This window comes from Herpailurus yagouaroundi, unplaced genomic scaffold, assembly GCF_014898765.1.
Source record: "Herpailurus yagouaroundi ecotype Mexico unplaced genomic scaffold, PumYag 140, whole genome shotgun sequence".
NCBI lineage: Eukaryota > Metazoa > Chordata > Mammalia > Carnivora > Felidae > Herpailurus > Herpailurus yagouaroundi.
The window spans coordinates 50907345-50913344 of record NW_024412395.1 but is presented as its reverse complement, the minus strand read 5'-3'; the positions used below and the strand labels follow the sequence as shown (position 1 = coordinate 50913344).

General features: G+C 42.9%; 1 protein-coding gene across 4 annotated transcripts in view; it reads left to right on the top strand.

The window, feature by feature from the left end:
• FASTKD1 (FAST kinase domains 1) overlaps positions 1-6000 on the top strand; it is a 60099-nt gene that overhangs the window by 27835 nt on the left and 26264 nt on the right. The window lies entirely within an intron of this gene.

Here is a 6000-nt window from a genome sequence, read left to right as displayed (position 1 = left end):
CCACTCTAACCTCTTTTTTTTTTTTCTTCCCCTCCCCCATGGGTTCCTGTTCAGTTTCTCAGGATCCACATAAGAGTGAAACCATATGGTATCTGTCTTTCTCTGTATGGCTTATTTCACTTAGCATCACACTCTCCAGTTCCATCCACGTTGCTACAAAAGGCCATATTTCATTTTTTCTCATTGCCACGTAGTATTCCATAGTGTATATAAACCACAATTTCTTTATCCATTCATCAGTTGATGGACATTTAGGCTCTTTCCATAATTTGGCTATTGTTGAGAGTGCTGCTATGAACATTGGGGTACAAGTGCCCCTATGCATCAGTACTCCTGTGTCCCTTGGATAAATTCCTAGCAGTGCTATTGCTGGGTCATAGGGTAGGTCTATTTTTAATTTTCTGAGGAACCTCCACACTGCTTTCCAGAGCGGCTGCACCAATTTGCATTCCCACCAACAGTGCAAGAGGGTTCCCATTTCTCCACATCCTCTCCAGCATCTAGAGTCTCCTGATTTGTTCATTTTGGCCACTCTGACTGGCGTGAGGTGATACCTGAGTGTGGTTTTGATTTGTATTTCCCTGATGAGGAGCGACGCTGAACATCTTTTCATGTGCCTGTTGGCCATCCGGATGTCTTCTTTAGAGAAGTGTCTATTCATGTTTTCTGCCCATTTCTTCACTGGGTTATTTGCTTTTCGGGTGTGGAGTTTGGTGAGCTCTTTATAGATTTTGGATACTAGCCCTTTGTCTGATATGTCATTTGCAAATATCTTTTCCCATTCCGTTGGTTGCCTTTTAGTTTTGTTGGTTGTTTCCTTTGCTGTGCAGAAGCTTTTTATCTTCATAAGGTCCCAGTAATTCACTTTTGCTTTTAATTCCCTTGCCTTTGGGGATGTGTCGAGTAAGAGATTGCTACGGCTGAGGTCAGAGAGGTCTTTTCCTGCTTTCTCCTCTAGGGTTTTGATGGTTTCCTGTCTCACATTCAGGTCCTTTATCCATTTTGAGTTTATTTTTGTGAATGGTGTGAGAAAGTGGTCTAGTTTCAACCTTCTGCATGTTGCTGTCCAGTTCTCCCAGCACCATTTGTTAAAGAGACTGTCTTTTTTCCATTGGATGTTCTTTCCTGCTTTGTCAAAGATGAGTTGGCCATACGTTTTTGGGTCTAGTTCTGGGGTTTCTATTCTATTCCATTGGTCTATGTGTCTGTTTTTGTGCCAATACCATGCTGTCTTGATGATGACAGCTTTGTAGTAGAGGCTAAAGTCTGGGATTGTGATGCCTCCTGCTTTGGTCTTCTTCTTCAAAATTACTTTGGCTATTCGGGGCCTTTTGTGGTTCCATATGAATTTTAGGATTGCTTGTTCTAGTTTCGAGAAGAATGCTGGTGCAATTTTGATTGGGATTGCATTGAATGTGTAGATAGCTTTGGGTAGTATTGACATTTTGACAATATTTATTCTTCCAATCCATGAGCAGGGAATGTCTTTCCATTTCTTTAAATCTTCTTCAATTACCTTCATAAGCTTTCTATAGTTTTCAGCATACAGATCCTTTACATCTTTGGTTAGATTTATTCCTAGGTATTTTATGCTTCTTGGTGCAATTGTGAATGGGATCAGTTTCCTTATTTGTCTTTCTGTTACTTCATTGTTAGTGTATAAGAATGCAACTGATTTCTGTACATTGATTTTGTATCCTGCAACTTTGCTGAATTCATGTATCAGTTCTAGCAGACTTTTGGTGGAGTCTGTCGGATTTTCCATGTATAATATCATGTCATCTGCAAAAAGCGAAAGCTTGACTTCATCTTTGCCAATTTTGATGCCTTTGATTTCCTTTTGTTGTCTGATTGCTGATGCTAGAACTTCCAGCACTATGTTAAACAACAGCGGTGAGAGTGGGCATCCCTGTCGTGTTCCTGATCTCAGGGAAAAAGCTCTCAGTTTTTCCCCGTTGAGGATGATGTTAGCTGTGGGCTTTTCATAAATGGCTTTTATGATCTTTAAGTATGTTCCTTCTATCCCGACTTTCTCAAGGGTTTTTATTAAGAAAGGGTGCTGGATTTTGTCAAAGGCCTTTTCTGCATCGATTGACAGGATCATATGGTTTTTCTCTTTTTTTTTGTTAATGTGATGTATCACGTTGATTGATTTGCGAATGTTGAACCAGCCCTGCATCCCAGGAATGAATCCCACTTGATCATGGTGAATAATTCTTTTTATATGCCGTTGAATTCGATTTGCTAGTATCTTATTGAGAATTTTGGCATCCATATTCATCAGGGATATTGGCCTGTAGTTCTCTTTTTTTACTGGGTCTCTGTCTGGTTTAGGAATCAAAGTAATACTGGCTTCATAGAATGAGTCTGGAAGTTTTCCTTCCCTTTCTATTTCTTGGAATAGCTTGAGAAGGATAGGTATTATCTCTGCTTTAAACGTCTGGTAGAACTCCCCTGGGAAGCCATCTGGTCCTGGACTCTTATTTGTTGGGAGATTTTTGATAACCGATTCAATTTCTTCGCTGGTGATGGGTCTGTTCAAGCTTTGTATTTCCTCCTGATTGAGTTTTGGAAGAGTGTGGGTGTTCAGGAATTTGTCCATTTCTTCCAGGTTGTCCAATTTGTTGCCATATAATTTTTCATAGTATTCCCTGATAATTGTTTGTATCTCTGAGGGATTGGTTGTAATAATTCCATTTTCATTCATGATTTTATCTATTTGGGTCATCTCCCGTTTCTTTTTGAGAAGCCTGGCTAGAGGTTTGTCAATTTTGTTTATTTTTTCAAAAAACCAACTCTTGGTTTCGTTGATCTGCTCTACAGTTTTTTTAGATTCTATATTGTTTATTTCTGCTCTGATCTTTATTATTTCTCTTCTTCTGCTGGGTTTAGGCTGCCTTTGCTGTTCTGCTTCTATTTCCTTTAGGTGTGCTGTTAGATTTTGTATTTGGGATTTTTCTTGTTTCTTGAGATAGGCCTGGATTGCAATGTATTTTCCTCTCAGGACTTCCTTCGCTGCGTCCCAAAGCGTTTGGATTGTTGTATTTTCATTTTCGTTTGTTTCCATATATTTTTTAATTTCTTCTCGAATTGTCTGGTTGACCCACTCATTCGTTAGTAGGGTGTTCTTTAACCTCCATGCTTTTGGAGGTTTTCCAGACTTTTTTCTGTGGTTGATTTCAAGCTTCATAGCATTGTGGTCTGAAAGTATGCATGGTATGATTTCAATTCTTGTAAACTTATGAAGGGCTGTTTTGTGACCCAGTATATGATCTATCTTGGAGAATGTTCCATGTGCACTCGAGAAGAAAGTATATTCTGTTGCTTTGGGATGCAGAGTTCTAAATATATCTGTCAAGTCCATCTGATCCAATGTCTCATTCAGGGCCCTTGTTTCTTTATTGACCGTGTGTCTAGATGATCTATCCATTTCTGTAAGTGGGGTGTTAAAGTCCCCTGCAATTACCACATTCTTATCGATAAGGTTGCTTGTGTTTATGAGTAATTGTTTTATATATTTGGGCGCTCCAGTATTCGGCGCATAGACATTTATAATTGTTAGCTCTTCCTGATGGATAGACCCTGTCACTATTATATAATGTCCTTCTTCATCTCTTGTTACAGCCTTTAATTTAAAGTCTAGTTTGTCTGATATAAGTATGGCTACTCCAGCTTTCTTTTGGCTTCCAGTAGCATGATAAATAGTTCTCCATCCCCTCACTCTCAATCTAAAGGTGTCCTCAGGTCTAAAATGAGTCTCTTGTAGACAGCAAATAGATGGGTCTTGTTTTTTTATCCATTCTGATACCCTATGTCTTTTGGTTGGCGCATTTAATCCATTTACATTCAGTGTTATTATAGAAAGATATGGGTTTAGAGTCACTGTGATGTCTGTATGTTTTATGCTTGTAGTGATGTCTCTGGTACTTTGTCTCACAGGGTCCCCCTTAGGATCTCTTGTAGGGCTGGTTTAGTGGTGACAAATTCCTTCAGTTTTTGTTTGTTTGGGAAGACCTTTATCTCTCCTTCGATTCTAAATGACAGGCTTGCTGGATAAAGGATTCTCGGCTGCATATTTTTTCTGTCTAGCAAACTGAAAATCTCGTGCCAACTCTTTCTGGCCTGCCAAGTTTCAAAAGAGAGATCAGTCACGAGTCTTATAGGTCTCCCTTTATATGTGAGGGCACGTTTACCCCTTGCTGCTTTCAGAATTTTCTCTTTATCCTTGTATTTTGCCAGTTTCACTATGATATGTCGTGCAGAAGATCGATTCAAGTTACGTCTGAAGGGAGTTCTCTGTGCCTCTTGGATTTCAATGCCTTTTTCCTTCCCCACTTCAGGGAAGTTCTCAGCTATGATTTCTTCAAGTACCCCTTCAGCACCTTTCCCTCTCTCTTCCTCCTCTGGGATACCAATTATGCGTATATTATTTCTTTTTAGTGTATCACTTAGTTCTCTAATTTTCCCCTCATACTCCTGGATGTTTTTCTCTCTCTTTTTCCCAGCTTCCTCTTTTTCCATAACTTTATCTTCTAGTTCACCTATTCTCTCCTCTGCCTCTTCAATCCGAGCTGTGGTGGTTTCCATTTTGTTATGCATTTCATTTAAAGCGTTTTTCAGCTCCTCGTGACTGTTCCTTAGTCCCTTGATCTCTGTAGCAAGAGATTCTCTGCTGTCGGCTATACTGTTTTCAAGCCCAGCGATTAATTTTATGACTATTATTCTAAATTCACTTTCTGTTATATTATTTAAATCCTTTTTGATCAGCTCATTAGCTGTTGTTATTTCCTGGAGATTCTTCTGAGGGGAATTCTTCCGCTTGGTCATTTTGGAGAGTCCCTGGCGTGGTGAGGACCTGCAGGGCACTTCCCCTGTGCTGTGGTGTATAACTGGAGTTGGTGGGCGGAGCCGCAGTCAGACCTGATGTCTGCCCCCAGCCCACCGCTGGGGCCACAGTCAGACTGGTGCGTGCCTTCTCTTCCCCTCTCCTAGGGGCGGGATTCACTGTGGGGTGGGGTGGCCTGTCTGGGCTACTTGCACACTGCCAGGCTTGTGATGCTGGGGATCTGGCGTCTTAGCTGGGGTGGGTAGGCAAGGTGCACGGGGGCAGGAGGGGCAGGCTTAGCTTGCTTCTCCTTAGGTGATCCACTTCAGGAGGGGCCCTGTGGCAGCAGCAGGGAGTCAGATCCGCTGCCGGAGGTTTGGCTCCACAGAAGCGCAGGGTTGGGTGTTTGCGCTGAGCGAGCAAGTTCCCTGGCAGGAACTGGTTCTGTTTGGGATTTTGGCTGGGGGATGGGCGGGGGAGATGGCGCTGGCGAGCGCCTTTGTTCCCCACCAAACTGAGCTCTGTCGTCCGGGGACTCAGCAGCTTTCCTTCCCTTTGTCCTCCAGCCTTCCCGCTTTCTGAGCAGAGCTGTTAACTTATGGCCTCCCAGCCGCTAAGTCGCGCTTGCTGTCGGAACACAGTCCGTCAGGCCCCTCCGCTTTTTGCAAGCCAGACTTGGGGGCTCTGCTTGGCCGGCGAGCCGCCCCTCTGCCCCGGCTCCCTCCCGCCAGTCCGTGGAGCGCGCACCGCCTCGCCGCCCTTCCTACCCTCTTCCGTGGGCCTCTCGTCTGCGCTTGGCTCCGGCGACTCCGTTCTGCTAATCCTCTGGCGGTTTTCTGGGTTATTTAGGCAGGTGTAGGTGGAATCTAAGTGATCAGCAGGACGCGCGGTGAGCCCAGCGTCCTCCTACGCCGCCATCTTCCAGTTTTTTTCTGTTTGCAGGTTTTTACTCTTACATATTGTGCTGCTGTGGACTTTCTTCTGCTTGTCTTAGTGGAAGTCAGAGTCTTGTTTTTTTTTTCCCCCAAGAGTCTTAAAATCTGTAACAACTCTTCTTTCCTCTCTTTTGTCTTGCCATTCACTTGTTGAAGAAACAGGATTATTTTTCCTATAGAAAAATTCTGGAGTTTTTTACAGCATGGTTGTAGCAGTGGTTTTGTTACTGTTCAGCCTTG